Genomic DNA, 15,087 nt, shown 5'->3' with positions numbered 1-15,087 from the left:
ATGATTCTCACTGAGGTAAATTCAGACAGAATATGGAAATTTGCAAATCACATCCTATATTTTTTTATTCCCAAATCAATGAGGCTACATACATAGAGATAAAAATAAAATAAATGAACGGATGAATTTAACTATTTGTGTTTTATTCTGAGTAACTTCAGTAGTCACAGTCATTTTAAAAGTTTTATCCATAATTATAATGTCAAACAATCTTAAAGAGAAACATTTGATAGGCAGTAACAATGTAGTAGAATATGGAATTCATGGTTTATATTAATATTTCTTATTCATGCATATTTGATAAAATAGTGCCTATTTTTATCCTGTTGATAGAGAAGGTTAGATATGACACAAATAAGTTTTAGACTAAGGAAGTGTATGTTATTTCAATTGTTTTCAATTGATTATCTGTAGTACTTTGAACATAATTAAAAGATTGAAGTTACTATGTGTTTCTGTAAATACACAGCAGAAATATATGTCACCTAGATTTCAAAGCATCAGCTAACACATTCTACATGACAGGCCAAGGAGGAAAAAACAAACAAACAAACAAACAAACAAAAACAAAAAAAGCAAGCTAGCCTTCAGATTGCCATTTCTTTTTTTTTTTTTTAAATTGGGGTGACAATTGTTAGTAAAGTTACATAGACTTCAGGTGTACAATTCTGTAATACATCATCTATATATCACATTGTGTGTTCACCACCCAGAATCAGTTCTCTTTCCATCACCATATATTTGATCCTAACCAAGAAGGTGAGAGACCTATAATAGTACTGAAAACTATAAGACGTTTTTAAAAGAAATTGAGGAAGACACAAAGAAATGGGAAGACATTCCATGTTCATGGATTAGAAGAATCAACATAGTTAAAATGGCCGTATTACCCAAAGCAAAATACAGATTTAATGCAATCCCCATCAAAATCCCAATGGCATTTTTAAAAGAAATAGAATTAAAAAATCATCAGATTTGTATGAAACCGCAAAAGACCCCAAATAGCCAAAGCAAGCCTAAGAAAAAACAACACTGGAGCTATCACACTCCCTGACTTAAGCTTGTACTGCAGGGCAACAATAATCAAAACAGTATGGTGTTGGCAGGAAAACAGATGCACAGACCAATGGAATAGAATTCAGAACCCAGAAATAAGCCCACATGAATATGGATAGATACTTTTCGACAAAGAAGCCAAAAACATACAATGGAGAAAAGACAGCCTCTTCAATAAATGGTGCTGGGAGAATTGGAAAGCTATGTGCAAAAGAATGAAACTAGACTGCTATCTGTCACCATGTACCCAAATTAACTCAAAATGGATCAAAGACCTAAACATAAGATCTGAAACAATAAACTGCATAGAAGAAAACATAGGTATTAAACTTATGGACCTTGGGTTCAAAGAGCACTTTATGAATTTGACTCCAAAGGCAAGAGAAGTAAAAGCTAAAATAAATAAATGGGACTATATCAAACTAAAAAGCTTCTCCACAGCAAAAGAAACCATCGACAAGATTCTAAACTATATCCCAGCATTCTGGAGTAATCCTTAAATTGATCCACAAGAGGCAGAAAACACACAAAAAGAACATCTGTAAATTGCTTTCCGTTCCGGAGCAGTCCCAGGGTCTTTCGTTGAACACTAGGCACATTTTTACTTGCTCAAGTGGTGTTCTTTGCAAGATTTTATGACCAGAATTTGGGGAGAATGGAGACTTCTATTCTAACGTAAAAGATGGTAATAAAGTGCAAACATTTTTTTTCTTTAGCTTACATATATGTATGTAAATTAAAGAAAATATATAAAGAGATGACAGATAGAAATATGATAGATTCAGTAGTCTCCCTTATCTGTGTTTTCACTTTCCATAATTTCAGTCAACTGCAGTCCAAAAATATTAAAAGGAAAATTCCAGAAATAAACAATTTATAAATTTTAAATTGTATATGCCATTTTGAGTATCACGATGAAATGTCACACCATCCCACTCTGTTCCACCTGGGATGTGAATCATCCCTTTGCCTAGTGTATCCAAGGTGTAGATACTACCCACCAGTTAGTCACTTACTCACCTTCTGGGTCGTCAGATCCACTGTCACGTATGATAGTCAGTGACTTTGTTTAAGTAACCTTTATTTTATTTAATAATGACCCCCAAAACTATTCACATGGCTTTTATTACAGTATGTTATCATTGTTTTAGTTTATTATTAGTTATTGTTAATCTTTTACTGTGCCTAATTTATAAGTTAAATTTTATCATAGATGTGTATGTGTGTGTAGGAAAAAACAATATGTACAGGGCTCAGTACTATCCATATTTCAGGCATCTATGGGGGTCTTGGAGAAAAACAAAACAAAACAAAACCCTGCTGCTGAGGAGGGACTACTTGATATGGATATTAATGTTGAGAAAATAAATTTATATTATTTATCTTTCTTTACATGTATATGGTAGATAAACAGATATATTTGGTAGCTAAACTTTTACTTATTACAGCTCAATATGATCTTCAGGAGAAATAGTGTTAGATGCTTGGAGAACATCCCTTACCATTCTCTCCCTCTCCCTCTCCCTCTCCCTCACTCACTCTTTCATTCTCTCACTCTCACACTTTCACTCTCACTACTTGGAGAGCTCTGTGTCAGCCTTCTGTGCAGGAAAAGTGAGGGCTCTGAGCAGGCTACACAAATGTGCGTTGGCAAGGACATGACCTTGTTAGAAAATTCTCTGTCTGAAATCTCCAGAGACCTGAATGATAACGTTGCATTTGCCTGAGTCTGTCCTCTCTGATTTCTGCCAACACATTATTCAGGAGCTCTCTGTGATATTTGGTGCTGCTGAAAATATGCTGGTCTTGTAGACTTTTGTATAAAAAACAAGTTCTCCAGGAAACTTTTAAAAGTGAAATGGAAAAATACATAGACAATTGAAGACTAAAGGTATGTTTTTGTTTTTGTTTTTTTATAGCACTACATTTACTCTGCAAAGCAATGCATTTATCTGTGCTTGTGTTCTTTACTTCTATTCTATATTAACCTCATCTGATTTATGCTAATTTCTTCCCAAAATGACAATGGACTCAGAAAATTAGAGTCATGTAGAGTATTTGCTTTACTATCACTCCACCTACTGGAATTCCCTTTACTGACCACAAATTCTAGGACAGAGACTTGAGCAAAAATGAGGAAAGAAAGGGAACTGGAATTTTGCATATGCACTGACAAAACTGTTTTCTTAACATTGATTTATTTAATAGGTTGATAATTTGAAATGAATGAGTAATTTTACTGGAGTATGAGTTGAGACTGCTCACTAGTGAAATACATGTTTTAATCTTTATGATTTTAATGTTCTTCTCCCCTTCAGAGTCTTAACCACATCATGTAAAAACAGTGTTATTTTGATGTAAAGATGCTGCACTATACATTATTATAATATGTATCATTTGCTTATCAATCAGGCATGCATGCCTTTGTTGTAAAAATAAAATAGAAATAAAAAGTAGACTCTCTGATGTTTCAGAAATGTATTCAAACAAAATAATTTTAGAGGAGCACTGAAATGTTTTGTTCAGTGCAGTCCTACATAACAAAGTAATTAACTTTTGTTACAAATACAATATAGAAAATTTTGAGTTACTATAAATTGCACATTCTAACTTAATACATTTTCCAGATCATTTCGATCAAAACATGGTAGTCCTCAATGTGTAAACATATTTTCATTTATTTTTAGAAATATTTTACTTATTTTCAATATTGAAGTACCTGAAAAATATAATTTTATTGAATTTCATTAGAACTGAGATTGCATATGATATTTATATGGAGCACCTAATTGAGCAGGCAATGCGTCCACGGCTGTAATACATATTTTTTAAATTGTTATTTTAAAATAACATACTTGAAATATTTGGGGATATTGTCAGTTATTAGGCTTACTATACTTTCTTATTTTAAATGAATCAAAATTATTTGAATATATTTTTTAATTTAATTTGAAAGCGACTTCCCTTCATGATAATGTGGAAACAAATTGATACGATGATACTAAACTAATGCTGTAGTGTGTGTGTGCGTGTGTGTGTATGTTTATAAATGTGAACAAATATATGTAGGGATGTTGTCCATCCCCACTTTTACATTATCTTTTCTTGAATGTACATCAATAAAAATGACAGGAGAATTTTATATCAAAGTCTAATGTGGTTTGGAGCATTTTTCAGCATATTCCATTAACCAATGATCAATATAGAGGCTGTTAATTCTGTATTATAAATGATCATATAATAATTCTTAGATTAAATACTTCTATTTTCATACCTAAGAAAGGCGAAATGTTTATTTTAAATTAGTCATAGACAACTTTTTTTGTGCAATCGTACATAACTATCATTGGATCTTGGCAAAAATCCTATGGTTTTATGTTGTTTTTGATAAAAAACAAAACAAAAAAAAAACCCTTGTCTGAGCACAAAATAAAATGAAGTTCTTTTCCTCTGCAACACAATAAAAGCATGTTCTAGATACAAGTGAACAACACAGCTGGTTGCTAGCATTATGATTAGGGATGCACTAGTTTGGATAAAATAAGAATTGGCCTGAATCTTTGCCCAAAGCATGAACTGAAATGACCCTGAAATAAGTGAAGTACTTTGCCAAATATTTTTTTTCCCCTTCCCTGTGGTTTCAATGCTCTGTTTTATAATGCAAGATTGGGGCCATCCTATTTCTTGATTAGCTTATAAAGGAAGTTCTAAAAAAAAATAACCAAAGAAACATACAAGTATACATCAAAACATATGCCACATTTTAAGAACCCAATTTTAAAACCCAAAACTGAGTAAAAATAAATTTCTTTATTTTAAGTGAATTCCTCTTGGAGTCTTTTGGTCAGATAAACATTAGAAGAATTTTTTTTTAACCAATAGAATACAAAAAATGAATTTTTAATTTTCTACAAGATATTTGAGGAATGTTTTATTGCATGTAATGTACATTTTGAGTTGTTTCATATTTCTACAATCATTATATCTCTGTTTTAATGGGTCATATTTGGAATAAACTGAGCAAACGTGTAGTTACCCATTCTGAAATATGGGTTACAGTATAGGTAAGAATATTAATATAAAACAATGTATCAATGATGCACATTACTACATTACTGTTAGAAATTGAATTTTAAAAAGTAGAACTAGTATGAGAGTTACAGATAAGCACTTTGGAGAATCACAACGCCCAAATGTCCTTGTATTCTCAGTAAAATGAAGATATTACTGTTACTGATTTAACATTGACACCGGCATTGAGTTTTTCTTATGCTGGGTCTCTGGAATAAATCCTAAACTAGGCCATAACAGTTTAGGGTCCTTCTACCTTGTGACTAACATCTTAGAGTCACATGATTTAAGGCCAATCAGCAATTACTGAAATGTAATTTTTAAAAAAGTGAAAATAGAGAATCTCTAAGCAGCATATTACTTGCTGAAACACAGACTAACTCTTCCTTTTATGTGGGAGGTGGCCAGCAGTGTCGTAGAAGGGAGAATGAAGAAATGAAAACAGAACAAGGTTAATTAAAGAAAAATGAGAAAGGAGAAACTTTGGGTAAAAAGGCAAAAGAGACTAAGGAGGAAAAAACAGAAAAAGGAAGATGGGCGGTGCAAAGGATAGAGGAAGAAAAGAAAAGACAGAAAACAGGTAGAAAGGTGATACGAAGAAAGAACAAGTGGGGTGAAGAGTGATGAATAGAAGCAAAAAATAAGGGAGAAGAAAGCAAGTGAAGATATGTAAGGAAGAAATCGGAAGAGGAAATGTAAATACTAGTGGTTTTTCTCTAGCTTCCTTCATTTTTTAAAATTAAATTTATTGGGGTGACAATGATTTGTACAATTATGTAGGTTTCCAGTGTACATTTCTATAATACATCATCTATATCTCACATTGTGTGTTCACCACCTACAGTCAGTTCTCCTTCCATCACCATGTATTTGATCCCCTTTACCCTCTTCTACCATCCCCCTCCTCCCTTACCTGCTGGTAACCACTAAGTGATTATCTGTGTCTGTGAGTTTTTGTTTCTTTGTTTGTCTTGTTCATTTGTTGCTTTCAGTTTTGTTAATGTCCTTTTAAGACTGAAAAACAAGCCTGCTCAAGAGAGGCCTCACTGCCCCTCCCAATCCATGCCCTGGGCAAGTAGGGCAGCCTTTCCCTCAGAACAGTCTTTGGAGGGTGGGGGGTGGGAGATGAGGGTAAGGGGGATCAATATATGGTGATGGAAGGAGAACTGACTCTGGGTGGTGAACACACAATGGGATTTATAGATGATGTAATACAGAATTGTACACCTGAAATCTATGTAATTTTACTAACAATTATCACCCCAATAAATTGAAAAAAAAAAAAAAAAAAAGAACAGTCTTCGTGCTCACTCTGACACAGGGACACATCACTGTGTGGAGATGCTTCCAACAGTTCTCTTCAAACCAAACTTCTATCCTTCTTTTATCTTGTGTGCATAATACATCTCAAACTTAGTTGCAAATGAATTAGAATGTGGAAGAAATAATAGGCATTGCAAATACTATGTAACACGAACTCAAGTGCTATGTTTATTTCAGAAGAACAATGCTGTATTTCTGTTTAAGGGAGCCTGAGCCTAACGAATTGAGATGAAATATTTCTGTACTAGTCTTCAATCTTTTAGAAGAAAATAAACTCTTTAGTTTATCAGGCTTTCTTTAAATTCATCATTGGATTGCTTAGAATTTACTATGATATTATGATATCATAAGAAACATATATTGTTTGGTCGTGGTCAGTCTCCTGGCCAGAGTTCCAAAAACCTTGTCATTTCCTAAATGACTCTTAAGTGTAATATTTTAAGTGCCTAAGAGCAATAGGAGAATCTTTGGTTATAATACTTGATTTTGTCCCTAGTTCCTGAAATGGCTCCAGAGCACTAGAGATGAAATGAGCAACTTTTGTTATTCATGACAAACCCCTTTCAACCACCCCTGAGTTTATGTTAATAAAATGACTTAAATGCTAATAATCAGCATGTATTTCACATGATGAATAATATTTGCTTAAACTTAATGTTTGAAACATGAATTAAATGTTCTTTTGACTTTAACATGTCAGATACTATTTTAAAATATACAAAACCTTTGCTAGCATACCACAATACCACATAGCGATATATTTGTTTTTTAAAGGCAAGAATGCACCTTTCCTTTTTCTTTTTCTTTTTTAAATCCACACATAAATGAGATCATATACAGTAGTATTTGTTTTTCTCTGATTTTCCGCTTTGCATATGCCCTCAAGTTCCGTCCACATTGTTGTAAATGTTAAGATTTTATTCTTTTCTATGGCTGAATATAATATTCCGTGTGTGTGTGTGTGTGTGTGTGTGTGAGAGACATTTGTCTTTATCCATCAATGGACACTTAGGTTGTTCCTGTATCTTAGCTATCATAAATGCTGCAATGAGCATGAGGATCATGCATCTTTTCAACTTAGTGTTTTTGTTTCTTTTAAATAAATGGGTCTTTTCTATACTGAGACACCACTAGTCTTTTATTTGTTGATCTGCAAATTAGCATAGTTCAACATGGTGTCAATGTGATTTTAAAAACAATTCAAGCAATGAATTCCTTTGTCAGTTCTTGGTTATAGGATAGGTCATTCAGATAGTTCAGATACATTGAGTGTTTTAGATGCTATCAAAATGAAAACCAGAACATTTTTAAATATGATGGAGAACCTGTGAGTTCTTTCTGATTTAGTTCACAGATGACCCTGTTTGACAAACATTGTTGCCACATTAGAATGTTTTGTGTGATATCTAAAAGGTAATCGGGAAAAATTTGAAGTCGCTAAGGATATCCAAGGTCAGACTTAGGTTTCAAAAGAGAAGTGCTTGTGAATGTAGACAGATGTTGTACATGTGTGTAGGCAGTATGATTCTAGACTCATGAAATTTTTGATTGAGGAACATAACATAATTTAAATATTTTTATTCACTAAGAGAAAGAAAGCATGGTTAAAACATTGTTATTCAAACATTTGTTTGATATATGTTTTTTGAATTACCTTAAGTATAACTTTCAGTCGCACAAGTAAATCAATTCCATTACTTTATGAGCCCCTAGTGACTACTAAATTATTCTCAAAGATGAAACTGCTGCATCACTGAGCATGTTCAGTAGAGTAGTGAAGTTTGAATATGTCTTGGCCCTGTCTGCGGTACTACAGCTGACCTTTGAACAATGTGGGTTCAAATTGTGTGGGTCCACTTATACCTGAATTATTTATTTATTTATTTATTTTTAAATAAATACAGTCAGTCCTTCATAACTGCTGGTTTTACATCTGCAGATTCAACCAACTGTGGATCAAAAAGAGTATTTTCTCATTCCCAATCATGGATTTAAAAAATACTGCTTTAAGTCTGCAGTTGGTTAAATTCATGGATGTGAAGGGATGACTGTAATTAAGATTTTGAGGAGTCAAACGTTATATACAAAAGTAAAGTTATGCTATGCTAAGTGAAGTAAGTCAGACAGAAAAAGATGAGAACCATACGATTTCACTGATATGTGGGATATAAAACTGAAAGCAACAAAGGAAAAAGACAAACAAACAAAGAAATAAAAACTCATGGATACAAACAACAGTTTAGTGGTTACCAGAGGGTAAGGGGGGAAGAGGTTGGTAGATGAAGGGAAACAGGGTCAGATATATGGTGATGGAAGGAGAACTGACTCGGGGTGGTGAACACACAATGTGATATGTAGGTGATGTATTACAAAATTGTAGAGTTGAAACCTATATAACTTTACTAACCATTGTCACCCCAATAAACTTTAATTAAAAAAAAAAGGTATATGCTGATTTTCAACTGTGTCGGGGAGGCACCCTTAATTCCTGTGCTGTTCAAGGACAATTGTATTGTTTTTTATCTGCACTTGTTTGAACCGCAGATTCAAAACCTGCAGATACTATGGGCAAACTAGTTAAATTTTGTGGGAGTCAAAAGTTATACACAGATTTTTAAATTGCACAGTCGTTGATACCCCTAACCCCCACATTGTTCAAGGGTGAACAGTACTCTGAGTAAATGATATTTACAATATAAAACACATATGATCAGGAGCATATGTTTTTTCTATGCAAACACAGTTTAATAGCCATGAATTGAGTTTTCTTCATTCTGCTTTCATATGTAACAACTAAGTAGTAGCTGTTTTTTCAAATATACAGATCACTTAATATTTTAAAAAATCTGTCATCAAATCCACCATCTATAATTATATGCATCATCTATTTATAAAAATAGATGTCTGGAAAACTACTTACTCGTTCTTGTATTGACTTACTTTGCTAAATAATTAAGATGCAGTAGGTTGATAGATTCTTTGTGTGCATGTATATATGAGCATGGATTTAATTTGATGTACACCCATTCAGAAATTACATATTAAAATTATTTGTTTTTTAAAAGTTATATAAAGGAAATTACATGTTATTAAATAATGTGATGTTGAAAAATTCAGCGTTCATGATAAAATGCTGACAATTGCAAAGATCACCATTTCCTGAATATTATATTGATTATACATTTACAGCTAAAATAATTTCCTCACTCAGCTATTTCGCAAAAGCCACACCCAGCTGAGGAAAACAATAATGATTACAATATGCTCAATGTACCAAACAAATCAACAATACATCCATATGTGCCTATGGACTTTTAATTCCTTAATATATTAATGGTGTTTGTGAATAAAAGAAAAAAAAGTTCGATGCTCAAATAAGTTTATGAAATCATGAGTTAAACCCAGTTAAAGAGATTACCTTAATCCTGTATTTTTGCATGCTATCAAAATAATAATTTGCTTCATGACTTTCTAATAAGTGACAGCCTACAGAGTTATACAAAAGTTTTTGACCAAAGTACCACTTTATTTTTCTATAGGATCACATATGTAAATCACTAAATAAAATAAAAATATGCCTATTTTTTTTAAGTTATAGTATTTTAGTCAGATGTGATAGTTATATTTACTGCATAGGTAGGAGATTCTCATCAATGTATCTACAAATTTCTATTTTCGTGCCAATAACACAAAATTAGACTAACATTGATTGTATTGAAATCTTTTGTAATTTATTGTAAAAATTTGTGTTGCAACTATCATTAAATAATTACCTAAAAATAACTATGAAGCCCTCAGCAAAATATCTAGTCTTAATGATAAAATTAGTCTATTTGTCATTGATTGAGAAAATTGTTAATTTGGGCTTTAAATGATTGATGTTATAGGTAAATAGAACTTTTTATAATAACTAAGATTTTTGCATTATTTCAGCAAATGGGTTTATATTTTTCTTTAGGTTGGTTTTCTAAATCACCTACTTTGTCCTCTAATACATTTCAAAAAGTTTGTTTCGATTCTGATAGAACTGGACCATTTATCCATTCATTCAAAAAATATTTATTGAAAACCTATTATTTCCAAGCATATTCTAGATGCTGAGCATAGAATGATAAATAAAATAGAGTCCTGATATTATGAAAGTGTCTTGCAGATTACAGTCAATAAAGAAATATGCAAATAAATAACTCTAATGTTTTTGATGGTGATAGTGCTTTGGAGAAAGATAAAGCCTACCAAGTGCCAGGACAGGGGGCAGGTTTACAATGTTAAATAGAGTCACCTAGGAAGCTGTCAATCAGAAGGTAGATTTTGAACAAATTGCTAGAGTAGATAAGAAAACACTCATTTATATGTCTGTGTAGTGGGAGAACATCCCAGGCAGAAGAAAAAGAAAATACAAAGGCACTCAGGAGGGAATTTGTCTAGTGTGCTCAATAAGTGGCAGGGCATGAACTGAATGAGAGGGAGAATAGTAGGTGATGAGGTCATAAAAGTAATAAAAAGGAAAACAGATCATGTAGGGCCCTCTGAGTCATTATATGAAACTTTGCTTTTACTGTAAGTGAGTTGGGAAGCCATTGAGGGTTTGGGCAGAGAAATAACACAATCTAACTTATTTTTAAAGAACACTCTAAGTTGTGTTGAGAATAGGGAGTAGGGGAGAAAAGAGGAGCAGAAAGATAAATTAGAAGCTATTGCAATAATCCAGATAAATAATAATGATGTGAACCAGGGTGTTAATGGTGGAGATAGTTTGAAATGGTGAGTTTCTGAACATATTTGAATGTAGAGACAATAGCAACCTCTGACTGGCTGTGGGATGTAACAGCAGGTTTTAGCTTAATCACTTAGAAAGATCTAGTTGCCATTTATTGAAATAATAAGGACCAGAAGAGAAGATGGTAGAAGGGCAAGTGTGAGATGACTATAAGACTTCTAAATGGAAACACTGACTTGGTAATTGCAGTGTTTAATATGAAGTTCAGAAGAGAAGTCTGAAGTAGTGATGTATGTCTGGGAGTTATCAGCGTGGAAATAAATGGATCTTAAATCAATGGGACTGAATGAGATTACCAAGGAAACAAATGAAGACAGAGAAGAAAAGAAGTACTCAGACTAATCCCTAAGGCCCTCCAAATTGGCAAAAAGAGAGGATGAAGGACAGCAAGAAGGACACCGGGAAGAAATAGCCAGTGAGGTAGGCAGAAACTAGGAGAATGGTCTGGAAGCAAAGTCAAGAGCATATCTGATGAGAACTGAGAATTTGTTATTCGTGGTTGACTTTTTTTTTCTAATTAAAGTTTATTGGGGTGACAGTTGTTAGTAAAGTTAGATATGTGTCAGGTGTACAATTCTGTAATACATCATCTATATATCACATTGTGTGTTCACCCAGATTCAGTTCTCCTTCCATCACCATATATTTGATCCTCTTTACCCTCATCTATCACCTCCCTCCTCCTTAACCTTTGGTAACCACCAATTGTCTGTGTCTACAAGTTTTTGTTTCTTCATTTGTTTGTCTTGTTCCTTTGTTGTTTTCAGTTTTATCTACCACATATCAGTGAAATCATATGGTTGTCTACTTTTTCTGTCTGACTTATTTCGCTTAGCATAATAATCTCAAGATCCATCCATCTTGTAAGGAATGGCATCATTTCATTTTTTCTTACAGCAGAATAGTATTCCATTGTATAGTATATATACCACATGGTAGTTGACTTTGATAAGAGCAATCTTGAGTGAAGTGGTAGGGATTACAGGCTGAATGCAGTGAGTTCAAGAGAAAATGGGAGAAGGGAAATAGAGAAGTAGTCAGGTTATTAAACATTGAAATGTTTGTTATAAAAGTAGAGCAAGGAAATAAGGTATTGTCAGAAGGGTATATGGGTGTAGATATGCAATAAGCAGTGAGTTGTATATAACTAGAGGTGAGGTTTTGATAAGTGGGTATGATAAGTAACGAGAGAAGCAGGGAGTTAAAGTTTGGTGATCAATTTCCCATGTATAAATATAATTCATTTAGTGTTCATTAATTAAAATATTATTCTTTAAATAATATTGGTGGTTAAAATGAACAATGCCAAGGTATATGACGTAGTATAAACAAATTCACATTAAAACCCACTTCAATTCCATGTTCCACATGTAGCTGCTATAAATAGTTTCGTGTCTGTCCTTCTAGACATATTCTATGAATACATAAACAGATAGGTTTTGTTAAACCAAATATTGCTTCACACTATTCATGTGGTTCTGGTACTTCCTTTTTTCATTCAATAATATATCACAGGCACACTTCCATGCTGGTTCTTAGAGATCTATCTCATTCCACAACTATATAATGCTATTGTATTGCTGAGCCATAATTTATTTAAATAATCCCTTTTTGATTTAGGTTGTTTCCAGCTTTTGCTATTATGAATAATGCAAAATGAACATCTTTATCCACAGAAGTTTATTACCCTTTGAATTATTCCACTAATGTAAATTACTAGAGGAAGGATTGCTTAGTCAAAAATTATGTACTATTTCATAATTTCTACTAAATGATAGCCACAAAGAGCATAGCAATTTATTCCTCTGATAAATTCTCATCAACACTAGATATGAAAAATGATAATTAAAGTATATACTTATTATATGTTAACTATAATTCAATATATATGTATATATAGTCATGTGATATGGAGTACAACATAGGGAATAGAGGCAATGGAATTGTAATAGATATACATGATGTTAAAGGGGCAATAGATTGGGGGAGGGGAGTCACCACTTTGTGAGGGATGAAATGTCTAAATATTGCATTGTTTTGTACGCCTGAAACTAACATAAATAAATAAACAAACATGTAAATAGTGCTCTGGACAACTTTGAAAAAATAAAGCATATACTTATTAAGTTATGAACAATTTAAGTATCACTTTTCATTTTACATTTTTAAAACTATGAAGCAATATAAATATACAAAAGTTATATACAAACATACGTAGATACTAATGAAATTAAAACCATTTTAATATTTGGCCATTGTTTCAGGTCTCTTATTAAATTTGAGAAATAGTCTTTCTATGCAAATCTTAATTATCACTCTATATTTTCTCCTTTTCTCCACCACAGGTAAATATTACCCTGAATAATTTTTTTCTGTTTACCGTAGTATACATTTTACAGTTACCTTTTTGTTTTCCATTTTCACTAGTATATAAGCACCATGAGGGGAAGGATTGTTTATTTGGTTCACTTTGAATCCCCAGTATAAAATGATGATGGCATATTAGAGCTTCTCAAAAATAATAGTCAAATTAATAATGAAATAATTAATAGGGATATGTATTCTCACTCATGTCATTGTCCTTTTGTCACAAATATGAATATACATACGTTTTATTATATATATTCTAAAAATTGATAAAAATGGAATCATACTACATGTTCTCTTGCAAATTGATTTTTTAACTCAACATTTTGCTTTTGAGGCCTAGTCATGTAAACACCTTTTGATCTAATTCATTCATATAAATTTTTTGTATATTATCCATTCTCATGGGAATGATTTATCTATTCCCTTACTAAAAGTCAGTTAGGTTATTTTCATTTAAGTTATTACTCACTTTTTCGCTGTATATGCAATTGCCATAAATAACAGAAATTGCCAAGCCACAGGGTGTGTGCGTGCATATTTTGAAAATTATACTAGTACTGCTAAATTTTTCATTAAGATGATTGTATTAACTTACAGCTCTCCAGAAATTTTGCTTCTCTACACTTTCACTAACTCTTCTTAATCAATCTAGGTCAAACTGATGACAGTGAATTTGTACATATTTATTATTGTTTTATTACACATTTCTCTGATTAACAGTAAGATTGAGAATATTTCAAATTTGTATTGGCCATTTGCATATCCTCCTTTTTCTAAGGGCCTGTTTATATCTCTCTTCCCCTCCAACTGTTTCCTTTACCTTATTGGGTATAAATATATCACATATAATAAATATATGTATATGTTTTGGATACTAATACACTATTCACAAATAAATTAAAAAATAAATTAGTCCTTATTGGTGCTATCACTTTTGGTGCAAATTTATTAATTTATTTTACATTTTATCCTTTATTTTTAAATCAATGTTTTTCACACCAATCTTTTGTTATTCTGTTTTTATTCATCTAAAAGATTTATGTGTTTGTAGTACATATTTAGTTTTGATAAAAATAAGTCTTCCATATTTTTTTGTGTGAACAGAATCAAGTAGGGATCTAACATCATCTTTCCTCTGTAGATAGCCAGTTGTCCCAGAACTCTCATTGATGGGTCTATCCTTTCTTATGTGGTTTGAAATGCTCATGACATCATACAAAGCACCACATAGTACTATATCAATTACCTATTACTGCAGTAGCAGCCTGCTACAAATTTAGTTTAGAAGAAGATGAATCTATTGTTTCACAGTTCTGGAGGTCAAAGTCCAAAAAATTAGTTTCACTGTGCTCAAATCAAGGTGATGGAAGGCTGGTTTCTTGTGGAGGCTCTGAGGGAAGAATCCCTTTTCGTGTCTTTTCAGCTTTTGTGACTGCCTGTATTCCTTGGCTTGTGGTTCTTTCCTCCATCTTCAGAACCCATCACCT

General features: G+C 32.5%; 1 long non-coding RNA gene across 2 annotated transcripts in view; it reads left to right on the top strand.

Annotated features, from left to right (window-relative positions):
• The first annotated feature begins 2,648 nt into the window (after nt 1–2,648).
• The window catches only part of LOC141573146 (uncharacterized), a 60,720-nt gene continuing 48,281 nt past the window's right edge, over nt 2,649–15,087 (top strand). For both annotated transcript variants that reach the window (XR_012498764.1, XR_012498765.1), the window contains exon 1: nt 2,649–2,947. This is a non-coding gene — a long non-coding RNA (uncharacterized LOC141573146). The remainder of the gene's footprint in view (nt 2,948–15,087) is intronic.

This window comes from Rhinolophus sinicus, linkage group LG01, assembly GCF_036562045.2.
Source record: "Rhinolophus sinicus isolate RSC01 linkage group LG01, ASM3656204v1, whole genome shotgun sequence".
NCBI classification, from domain to species: domain Eukaryota; kingdom Metazoa; phylum Chordata; class Mammalia; order Chiroptera; family Rhinolophidae; genus Rhinolophus; species Rhinolophus sinicus.
This window is presented reverse-complemented; position numbering and strand designations above follow the sequence as displayed.